At 47.7% G+C, this 12,404-nt stretch overlaps 1 protein-coding gene across 1 annotated transcript in view; it reads right to left on the minus strand.

The window, feature by feature from the left end:
* LOC119953684 (dynein heavy chain 17, axonemal-like) overlaps window positions 1-11,472 on the minus strand; it is an 821,504-nt gene extending 810,032 nt beyond the window's left edge. Inside the window, 1 exon segment of the mRNA XM_038778213.1 lies at window positions 11,389-11,472. The gene's annotated coding sequence lies outside the window, so the exon portion shown is untranslated.
* Between the last annotated feature and the right edge of the window lie 932 nt (window positions 11,473-12,404).

Consider the following 12,404-nt stretch of genomic DNA (forward strand, 5'->3'; position numbering starts at 1 on the left):
TGTGCATATTTAATTAGCTTAATGGATGTTTTAAATATGATTATCCGGCCCAAGCCCAGCGGTTTTCTCAGCCTTACTACAGGAGGTTTTTCCCCATTTAGGCGACCACGCTGGCCCAATTATAGCTTCTGTTGAAGAAGAATCGCGTCTGGGTTTAGGATCGGCCACTAGAAACCGCTTTTCAGCAGGTAAAGCAACAGTTGTTGTCATCTGGGTTACAAACCACTATGATCCTGAAAAGCCTTTGCTCATTATATGCGATGCGCCTCCCCCTATGGTAACAGGGCCATCCTGTCCCACAAGATGGAGAACAGAGGGGAGCGGCTGATAGCTTTCACCTCCTGCACATTGTCTGCAGCAAAAAATAAATACGGACAGATTGAAAAGGTGATGGTTTCTGTGGTGAAACTCGTCCATCAATTCACTATCACAACCGATCACAAGTATCTGCTTCGACTTTTGAGATAAGCCAATTTCACACATTGCTTCCACGAGGATAAGCTAATTCCGCTTATTACTTCCAGATGGATCCAGCGCTCACTCACTGCAGCTGTTCTTTGGAGCATAAGCCAGGGATGCAAATTGCGAATGCCGACACACTGAGTTGGTTTTCTTTGTCAACTGGCCCCCTGTCGACCCTCACGCAAGCGAGGTGGTCGTGACCCTGAATTTTATACACTCCTTACCTGTCTTGGCATCGCAGACCTATGAGTGGACCCAGATAGACCCTGTCCTATCCAATGTTTGGCATGTGATCTTATATTGTGTGCAGCATGGACAGCTCCCAGGTAAGTTGTTGATATTTTCCTCCAAGCTGTCTGAATTCAGTGTCAAAGATGGTATCCTGTTGTGGGGGACATGTATGGCCGCCTCAAGGAACTCCACAATGGTCATCCTGGTGTGACCAAAATGAAAATGTTAGCATGGAGTTGTTTGCTGACCAGGCCTCCAACCGACATTGAGACGATGGCCCAACACTGCTTTGTTTGCCAAGAGCATTAGAAGCTTCCACCAGCCATACCCCTGCATCACTGGGTATGGCCAGGCCAGCCTTGGGCACTAATACATGCCGATTGCGCTAGCCCTTTTCAGGGATCCATGTTCCCCGTATTGATTGATGCCATTCAAAGTGACTCGAGGTACATAGGATGGCAGGAACAATGTCCCGCGCAACCATGGAGACCGCAACCGCACCAATGGGTTGGCAAAGCACGCAGTGCAGGCATTAAATCAGGGCCTCAAGACAGTCTTCCGGGTACACGGACCCTAGACTGGCTCATTTCTTGTTTTGTTATAGGACCACTCCGCATGCGGTGACTGGGGTAGCTCCCGCGGAACTCCTAATGCGATACAGACCTCGTACCCGCCTCAGCATGGTTTTTCCCGGACAACGCCATGAAAGGCAAAATCAGGAATGTCAGGGCCACAGCCTTTTTCGACACCGACCAGTCCGGCACTTTGCGCCCGGAGACCTGGGGCTGGATTCTCCGTTTGCCGACGCCAAAATCATGAAACGCGATTGGGTGGAGAATAGCTTCTGATGCCAAAATTGCGGTAGATGCCGGTTTGGCGTTAAATCGGGATGCTCTGGCATCCCCAAAATGACATTAATTCGCCGCTTGCCACACGGGCTGAAAGTACAGTCGGCGTATCATTAGTGGGCCTGACGCCTGATGCTCCCGGGCCTCCGCGATGCAGCGCCTCCGATGGGCTGAGTTCCCGACGGCTTGCTTCACTTGCACTCTCACAAATTGTGAACCTGGCGTCCTGGCTGCTAAGCGAGAGAGCAGCAGAAGCAAATGGCATGGAGTGACTGAGGGCTGTGCTGGCTGTAGCGGGGCCTGCCAGGGCCGTGGGAGGGGAGGACAGTGCGAGCAGCTGGGGTGCGGAGGGCAGGCCGAGCATCCGAGACCCCTCCCCCCTGTCCCACCCCTCCCCCCTGTCCCACCCCTCCCCACGGGACTGCCCAGGCACCGACCGCCATCCTGCTGAATACTGACTGATCACCCACCCCGGCCCTTGGTTCTACACAGTCACACCAGCAGTATGGTTGCACCCACCCCCGCACGAAACACCCTGCCCAACCGGCAGCCACCCAACGGGAGACCGCCCAGGGACATACCCACAGCAGCCCCCAGTGAGGGCAATGCCAACCAATCGTGCCCTTGGCAGCAGAGATGGACGCCAGGGCCGGGGACACCGGCAGATAACAGGCCAGAGGTGAGGCTGAGCGGTGTGGGCATACAAAATGGCTGCCCATACAGATCGATGGGAAATTGGTCAACACAGACAAGCTACAACTTCCAAATATACAAGAGCTGCAGCCCGGACCTTGCAGAAACTAACACAGGGAGAAGCCGTTGAAAGGACATCCAGGGACAATGGACTCCAGGTAGAAAGTAACAATATGTGGCAGTCTTGGTGGCGTCGGTTTTCTTATTTGGGAAGGCCCACATGCCTTGGACACTAACGGCCATGGCCGACTGGCACCACCAATTGGTTGAAATCGATCAAACCTGGTACCGCCCAAAAGCGCGCGAGACCTGCAAGGGATAAAAGATGGTGTGAAGTCCACCAGCCGCTCACTTGACCACCGACGACAACAACGGTGATACCTGCACCAGACAAGGAGGGGACCATCCACGCCATCCAAAGAGGCACCAAAGCCAAGGACACAGATGACCAGCAACAGACATTCAGCACTGCCAGATGATGGATTCCAGATGAGGCCATATCTGCTCTGCACATACCAGTCACCTGGAAGTTAAGTTGGTTTTTCTTGGGTGTTAGTTTAGAGTCCACCCTGCATGTGTGTGTGATTGACTAATATCCTATGTGTGCGTATTGAACTAGTATTGCATGCAGCTTCTGTGGTCCTTTGTCCATCATGTACAGGTTGGAGACACACTGTGGTTCAGAAGGTACAACAAATCTGGCGACCCTGGTGCCATTCGACTGGGAGTTACAATTGTTGCTCCGAAAGATCCCACAGGACAGTCTTGGAGATTCCACCTGAGCCCGACTTAGGTAGGCAATTGACCCACCTAACGGCAAAGTTCATCGAAACTGAATATAAAAGATCCTTATTCTTGAGGATTATTCACCGATCAAACATAAACCACAGGTGTGAACTCCGTACTGGATCACTGGATTTCGGAAGTGTGTACTAACTGAAAACGTACCTAATAAGGGATCAAGGGTCAACCTGGCAGATTTGCGCGCAGCCTCTGAGGGATTAGGGCCGAAACACAGCCAAAAATCATTTTTCCAGCTGCAGCAGCAATCGGATACAGATACAGTGGATGCTCATCCTCAAGATCTCCCTCTGGCAATGAGCTTACGGCCTGCTCAGGTCACTGCAGCACTCCACAAAAATAGGGACGCTGAGATGACGAGATTCTCAATTCCAACATGGACACGCAGGACACCTTCAAGGGGAACCCTCAGTTCCACAGCCTACGTAAAGACTTTCAGTCTTTACAACTTTCATATCGGAAGCGCCACTCGCCTTGTTGTTAGACGCCGCCCGATCCAGCACCTCGTGGCACTTGACGTCCAGCCTGATGAGTCCGACGTCCTTCTTTGCCAGGGTCATCGGCGGATGCTTTGGACTTGGGAGAGGGGGATGTTATAACCTGCTCAGATCCTATTTGGTGGGGATAATTGGTTACCCCATGGTCCTTGAGGAATATTAGCTCCCGCGATGAGGAGAGGAGGCGGGGCACACATAAGCAGTGCAGCTGTATAAATAGTGGCCAGTGTGGTACCAGCTAGACAGGGTTAGGGTTAGTAGTGAACTGCCGGTACATAAAGTTACTTTCTGTTTGATTCTACAAACTTGTGCTGGATTCTTCATGGCCCTCACAAAACACCCTTTGAGAGAGGTTGTTTCTCCTCATCTCGGGTTTAAATTTGCTACCCTTATCCTGGCACTATGACCTCTTGTTCGAAAATGCTCCACAAGCGGAAGCATCTACTCCACGTCTAGTTTATTCATATCTTTTATCATCTTGTATATCTCAATTTGATCTCCCCACATTCTTCTAAACTCTAGAGAGTATGGGCCTAAACTGTTCACAAAACAAACCCCCTCATCTCTGGAATCAACCCAGTGAACCTCCTCTGAACTGCCTCCATGCCACTCAGCTTTCAAATAAAGGGACCAACCTAGAACATAGAACGATACAGCGCAGTACAGGCCCTTCGGCCCTCGATGTTGCACCGACATGGAAAAAAAACTAAAGGCCATCTAACCTACACTATGCCCTTATCATCCATATGCTTATCCAACAAATTTTTAAATGCCCTCAATGTTGGCGAGTTCACTACTGTTGCAGGTAGGGCATTCCACGGCCTCACCACTCTTTGCGTAAAAAACCCACCTCTGACCTCTGTCCTATATCTATTACCCCTCAATTTAAGGCTATGTCCCCTCGTGCTAGCCACCTCCATCCGCGGGAGAAGGCTCTCGCTGTCCACCCTATATAACCCTCTGATCATTTTGTATGCCTCTATTAAGTCACCTCTTAACCTTCTTCTCTCTAACGAAAACAACCTCAAGTCCATCAGCCTTTCCTCATAAGATTTTCCCTCCATACCAGGCAACATCCTGGTAAATCTCCTCTGCACCCGTTCCAAAGCTTCCACGTCCTTCCTATAATGAGGCGACCAGAACTGTACGCAATACTCCAAATGCGGCCGTACTAGAGTTTTGTACAACTGCAACATGACCTCATGGCTCCGGAACTCAATCCCTCTACCAATAAAGGCCAACACACCATAGGCCTTCTTCACAACCCTATCAACCTGGGTGGCAACTTTCAGGGATCTATGTACATGGACACCGAGATCCCTCTGCTCATCCACACTACCAAGAATTTTACCATTAGCCAAATATTCCGCATTCCTGTTATTCTTTCCAAAGTGAATCACCTCACACTTCTCCACATTAAACTCCATTTGCCACCTCTCAGCCCAGCTCTGCAGCTTATCTATGTCCCTCTGTAACCTGCAACATCCTTCCGCACTGTCTACAACTCCACCGACTTTAGTGTCGTCTGCAAATTTACTCACCCATCCTTCTGCGCCCTCCTCTAGGTCATTTATAAAAATGACAAACAGCAACGGCCCCAGAACAGATCCTTGTGGTACGCCACGCGTAACTGAACTCCATTCTGAACATTTCCCATCAACTACCACTCTCTGTCTTCTTTCAACTAGCCAATTTCTGATCCACATCTCTAAATCACCCTCAATCCCCAGCCTCCGTATTTTCTGCAATAGCCGACCGTGGGGAACCTTATCAAACGCTTTACTGAAATCCATATACACCACATCAACTGCTCTACCCTCGTCTACCTGTTCAGTCACCTTCTCAAAGAACTCGATAAGGTTTGTGAGGGATGACCTACCCTTCACAAAACCATGCTGACTATCCCTAATCATATTATTCCTATCTAGATGATTATAAATCGTATCTTTTATAATCCTCTCCAAGACCTTACCCACCACAGACGTTAGGCTCACCGGCCTATAGTTACCGGGGTTATCTCTACTCCCCTTCTTGAACAAAGGGACCACATTTGCTATCCTCCAGTCCTCTGGCACTATTCCTGTAGCCAATGATGACATAAAAATCAAAGCCAAAGGCTCAGCAATCTCTTCCCTGGCTTCCCAGAGAATCCTAGGATAAATCCCATCCGGCCCCGGGGACTTATCTATTTTCACCTTGTCCAAAATTGCCAACACTTCTTCCCTACGCACCTCAATGCCATCTATTCTAATAGCCTGCGCACAATACTCCAGGTACAATCTCACCAATGCCATGTACAGCTGCAACAACACTTCATTACCTTTAAATTCTATTCCTTTAGCTATAAAAGTCAACAGTCCATTTGCTTTCTGTATTATCTGCTGTACCTACATGCTAGTTTTCTGGGAATCATGCACGAGGATGAGGAATTGAACAAACAAATGTGATACAAAATGGGATAGTTAGTTAGGATAATGTAGAGGATACCCGGCTATAGGAGCCGGAACGAAGGAACTCAGCAAAGCATGGCCAGGAAGGGGGTAGGGGAAGTTGCTAGGACGAGAATGCTGAGTGAAAGGGGCCCCCAAAGGGCTGAAGAATGTGAAGTGAGCCCAGGGCTGAGGAATGTGAAATGAGCCAATCAGGATATATGGCCAGGTCAAGAAGTGTATAGGGATAGCCTATGGGAAGTTTGCATTCATTACTGTTGCCTTATTTGGTCGTATGTATGTGAAATTTGATGCAAGTTGAATGTATCTGTACAGAAATGTTTTGTCCCTTTGTTCACTCGCTATTGAAGATCCAGGAGACATGGTTGTGTCCTGTTCTCCCAATAGAGTGAGTCACCCCAGCTAGCTGGTTAAAATAAACAATAATTGATACCTGCAAATCCGTCTCAAATTTTATCGAGACCAGACTGACAGAAAAAGAATCAGGATTGTCATTTGGTGCCGAAACCTGGGATTTCTCCATTTCTCATCTGCGAAATCAGAATTGGACTGATCTCGGACGGGGAAAGAGGAAATGGGCCCACGATATGAATAGCTGGAAAATGACCATGTCGATTTTCCTCTCTCTCGTTGTCTGATTACAGTCTAATCACTCGCATTTGATCAGGTAAGATCGTCTCGACGAAATCAAAGGTCAGTCTGGCAGATTAGAAGAATTAATTTCAGTCGATGTAGGTACGACTGAGGGTTGATGAGAACTGAGGGGAATATCATAGTAATAGTTCAGTTAAAGGTTGATTACGGAATTGAGGGAATGTCACAGAGACAATTCAGTTAAGACTGCTGATGGAATGTTCTGGAGACAATTCAATTCCGTACAATTAGAATTGGCTTACGGGTTACAAACAAATCAAAATATCACTGAATAAGTGAAACCTCCGGTCAGACATCTCTAACTGGACATTCGCTGATGGATGATCTGAGGTCTCCATGAGGCGCATATTACGCGGTGGAGTTATTAAGGGTCTCGGCAGACAGCAGCGACTGACGAGGAACCCCCATATTTTAAATGACAATAGTTTAAGAATCTTGGCAACTTGATGCCATAAGGGGAAATTTGTAACCAATGCAGCAACCAATATAGCATTGGAGTGTATAACAGTTATTACAGACGAAATGTCCTGTAAGTTGTTAGGGACTGTTATGTATGGATTTAATTGGGTTGTAACCCCAAAAAGTTAACTGCATTAAATGTGCGAGTAGTGTTAAAAAAAAATGTGCGAGTAGTGTTTAAAAAAAAGACAAACAAACAAACAAATAATGGCAAGTATACACTTCATGCTGTAAGGAAAATGGTAACGGACGAAAGGGGTTTGAAGAAAACTGAGCTATTGTCTCAAGTAAGCCAGGGCTGGCAGACTACATGGTTCAGTACAATGTTCGACGTTAGTGTAAGGAAGTCAGGAATAGAAACAGGATTGGTTGAAGCTCCTGCAATTAATAAAGCAAGGTAATCAGTGGATAATACATGATATCATAATTTGTCATTCTAATGAGAAACGGAAAGCGCTTCCTAAAAAAAACCAGTGAGGGATAAAAGACCTTTTGGTCGCTGATGGACTGAGTTGTGTGCTGTTCCTAAGGGACATGAGGAAGCTTCTACGGTGCTGCTACCCCAAGGTAGTCAGATGCCTTGAAGGTAGTGAAACACATGGATACAGCTATTGTGTTACCTTCCTGAGCGGCGACAGCTATGGTTCACAGTGATTGGACTTGAGGAAAGAACAATACAAAGGGTCTATTGACACTGGCCTGCGAGATGGATGCATTTACCATTGATTTCCGTGCACAGTTTACAAATCATGACATGTACATACAAATAACAAGGATGAGGGATAGTTGCTAGTCAGTACAACTATAAGAGGGATATAAACCCTACAGCAGGATTCAGCTCAGAGGTAGCTCTCACAGCTCGGTCATGGGGTTTTACCTGATGCATGGATTAATAATGCTTGTTATTATAATTGTATACTGTATAATCATTGGATGCCTTAATATATGTTGTAAGCTGGCTATGGCTCCAATAATGCCAATAGACTTGGCCCATCACCACTCACCAAGATGACACCCCGTTACTGGTGACCATCACACCAGAAGGAAGCTGGACGGAGAGCCAGTGGCTGTAAAAATGTGACGAGGTGTTTATGTACGGAATACCAGCTCAGTTAAGTTCTGATAACGGGCCCCATTTTATTGGACAGATTAACGAGGAGTTCTGCTCCCAGTTGGACATACGCCAGCAGTTCCACTGTGCGTATTGGCCATAGACGGTCGGCTTGGTTGAGAGACACAATCAGACCCTCAAAACCAAATTGGCCAAATTACGAGCGGACACGGGGTTAACGTGGCTTAAGTTGCTCCCCGTTGCCCTCTTCCAGCTGCAGGTCACACCTACGGGATTGGTCCGACTCTCTCCTGCCGAGATCTTTTATGGCAGGCCCATTAGAACCCCCTGGAACCTGCCTGTTCCCAGACTGGTCCAGTTTCACCATATGACTGAAGAAAGGACTAACTATGTTCTAGCCCTCAAGGAACTCCATGGCCAGGTTCGAGCGGCTCACCCGTCACCGTCCCCATTACATAGCTCGCTTGAAAAATGAAAAATCAGTGCAGCCTGGTAGTTATGTCATGGTTAAGAACTGGACTCGGAAAGGGTTGGAGCCACAGTGAAAGGAGCCCTTCCAAGTTCTCCTTAGCACCCCCACTGCAGTTAAAGTGGAGGGGCGGAGTGCTTGGGTCCACCTCCACCACTGCAAAATGGTCGGTCACTAACCTGCCTCCTTTCCCCAGCGCTGTTTTACAGGTGTGGAGCATGACGGTTTGGATGCGGGCCGCCTGTGCTATCCTCGGCTTCGCCTCACTACAATCCCGACCAAACTACAAGGACATTTCACTTATGTAGAGGTAATGTTCTCCGCTGCCCCCATGTACGAGGGCATAGTGTCGACTCATGGAAGGTTATCAAGTTAATGGACAACGAACAATTATATCGGTCCCGGCGATGGGAAGGGAACATTGCATGGATATTGCCTTGTTTTTGGAGTAATTGTAAATTTGATTCTGGATGTGATAAGACTGGTGCCATAAAGGTAAAATCAGACTGTGCCCGGGGGGAGTAGGAAAAGGTTGTCGGGGAGAGAGGAGGAATAGCGAGAGAATGGAACGAGTAAGAAGGGAGGCACGACGAGAACGCAGGTTATCAGGAGGTATACTTACTTCACTTCGGACCCAGAACGAAGGGAGCCTGGGCAGCATGAATCTCTTTGAATTCCCCAAAACGGTGGTTCACTGTCAGCGTTCCGAGCCACCGCCTGAGCAAGTTACTCTTCCTTACGATCCGGGTTCGGCCCCACCAGCTATTTGCCTTCCCCTTCCTCAGGATAACTCCCATTCACAGTATGATAAGCTTAAACGGTGGAGGGCGTATATACCCCACCACTTCACTTCCAATAGAGACCCCCGGTCGTACGAGAATTGGGCTTTCCGCATTGCTCAGAAGCCCGAATGGGCATTCCAAAGCTGGATAAACTGGGCTACTGGGGATCCCTGCTCAACCGATATACTGATTGTCATGCTAGCGTGTATACGGATCAAGGATACGTCTTCCTTTTTAATAGCACAGTGACCAATGTATTGTCACCTACATTTCCCCGCCAAATCGCTATCAGGACTCTAGTCCCTACCACAGTCCCCTGCCCCTCTGCGTGCAGGCGCTCTCAGAAAGATTCTGCGAGAGGGGAATCCTGAGCACAGCTAGGGATTGGACCAATAGATTATCATGAAATGATAAAAGGAGGGAATGAGGAATTGAACAAACGAATGTGATATAAAATGGGATAATTAGTTAGGATAATGTAGAGGATACCCGGGTTTAAGAGCCGGAACAAAGGAACTGAGCAAAGCATGGCCAGGAAGGGGGGAGGGGCAGTTGCTAGGACGAGAATGCTGAGTGAAAGGGCCCCCAAAGGGCTGAAGAATGTGAAGTGAGCCCAGGGTTGAGGAATGTGAAATGAGCCAATCAGGATATATGGCCAGGTCAAAAAGTGTATACGGGTAGCCAATGGGAATTTTGCATTCATTACTGTTGCCTTATCTGTTCGTATGTATGTGAAATTTGATGCAACTTGAATGTATCTGTACAGAAATGTTTTGTTCCTTTGTTCACTCGCTGCTGAAGATCCAGGAGACATGGTTGTGTCCTGTTCTCCCAATAGAGTGAGTCACCCCAGCTAGCTGGGACACCCAGATCCTTCTGTACCAGAGCACCCCAAAGTTACTTATTACATAATAAGTTACCTTTCAATTTTTCTGACCAGATTGGATGACCTCACACTCATCCACATTCAACTCCATCTGCCACATTTTGGCCTACTCACCTAACCATATCCATTTGTAAGGTTATTTCCTTATTGCAAATTAATGCCCCACCTATTTTAGTGTAATCTGTAAATCTGGCTACAGAACATTCTATCCCTAAAACCTTCTATCCATATATTGCTAATATAGATTGTAAATAGTTGCGATCCCCCATCATCCATTTTACTTTTTGTATCTTCGAGAAAGAAGTTAGTCAAACATAATTTACTCTTCTTAAAACCATGCTGACTCTGATGACTTGCACTTTGGCTTTCCAAATGTCCTGATATTACTGCCTTAATAATGGATTCTAACAATTTCCCAACAGATGTCAAACTAACTTACTTGTAATTTCCTACATTCTTTTTGAATAAGGCGTTACATTAGCATGTTTCCCATCCACTAGAACCTGTCCCGCGTCCAGGGAACTTTGCAATATTACAACCAATGGATCCATTATCCTGTTGGACTTTAACCTGGTGCTGTAAGACTTCTTTCTGTGCCCACCCCAGTCCAACGCCGGCAACTCCACATCATGACTTCCTTTAACACCCTAGGATGGAGGCCATCGGGCCCCGGGGACTTGTCTGCTTTCAAACCCAGAGGTTTGTTGAAAGCTCCAGCTTCTCCACTCCCTCTCTCATTGACTATATAATCCATCACGTTTCCCCGCCCTTTGGAAAAAGGAGACCGAAGGAAGGAGCAGTGCTCCGAAAGCTAGTGTTTGAAACAAACATGTTGTACTTTAACCCGGTGTTGTCAGACTTCTTACCACGCTTGCCCCAGTCCAACACCGGCATCTCCACATCACGTTTGGAAAAAGGCATACCTACTCGAAACGTTAATTATTGTTTCCCTCTTCACAGGTGCTGCCAGACCTGCTAAGTTTTCCCAGCATTTTATTTACAATTTTAATGTAACCGTTTTTAACGCAAACGATTAAATCGCTTCGAGAAAAGGTGGCAGAGTTTTCCGTCTATATATGATTACCTGGGACAAAATGAACCAACCTTTCCGGGCGGCTGCCGACTTCAACGGTTCTTCGCCCACCCAGTTTTTCAAATTAACCGCCGCCCAACCGTCATTCTAGCACCTACCATCGAAGGGGGGGGGGGGGGGGGCTATTTAAACTGGCAGGCGTGTGACGGCCGTCCAGATCTCTGCCCAATCCATTTACCCCTTTCGTGCGAAGGAAATAAAAACCGGCTGCGCGAGCCGTGCGGTGTGACGGTCGCGGGATAACTGATAACAATTCCACATTTAGCTTTGCTTCCCCGCGCCACCAGCGGCTGAGTGGAAGATGCCGGCTCGTGTGTGGCGGCGCGCGAGGGAGGCTGGGATTGGAGCGTGCTGCCCACGAAGCCAAGAGCAGGTTTGGGGTAAGCAATGTCAAGCGCCCCCAATAACCCGCACGCGCTTTTTTTTCCTTTAAAATCGTCGGTTGGAACTTTTTATTTTGCCGGGGGAAATCGAGAAAAGAAACAGCGGCCCAGCAGTAACTCACTGATTTTTATCCAGAGCCTCAGAAGACCTCCACCGACTGGGCCGCATTTGCCCATTTTTCTGGCCCTCTGAATCAGGCGGCTGACTGAGTGCCCATTCATCGAGGGCAGTTTGGGACACAAGACCTCAGTCCTTGTCCAACCCAGATCCATAACGATCTCCAGAGGGAAAGAAAAATGTGTAGACTTCAATGCCCTCAATTCTAAAACAGATTTGCTTTCTTTACAGGTGAATGCGGGAGGCATGATCAATCAGTAAGTTTACAGATGACATGAAAATTGGTACTGTGGTAAATAGTGAGGAGAGCCTTTGATCACAGGACGATATAGAGGGGCTGGTCAGATGAACAGAACAGTGGCAAATTCCAAATTAACCCTGCAAAAGAGTAGGCGATGCATTTTGGGAGGCAAGGCAAGGGAGTATACAATGAACGGTAAGACACTAGGAAGTGCAGAGGACCAGAAGGACCTTGGGGTGAATGTCCGTAAATCCCTCAAAGCAGC

This window comes from Scyliorhinus canicula, chromosome 18 (genome assembly GCF_902713615.1).
Source record: "Scyliorhinus canicula chromosome 18, sScyCan1.1, whole genome shotgun sequence".
Classification (NCBI taxonomy): Eukaryota; Metazoa; Chordata; class Chondrichthyes; order Carcharhiniformes; family Scyliorhinidae; genus Scyliorhinus; species Scyliorhinus canicula.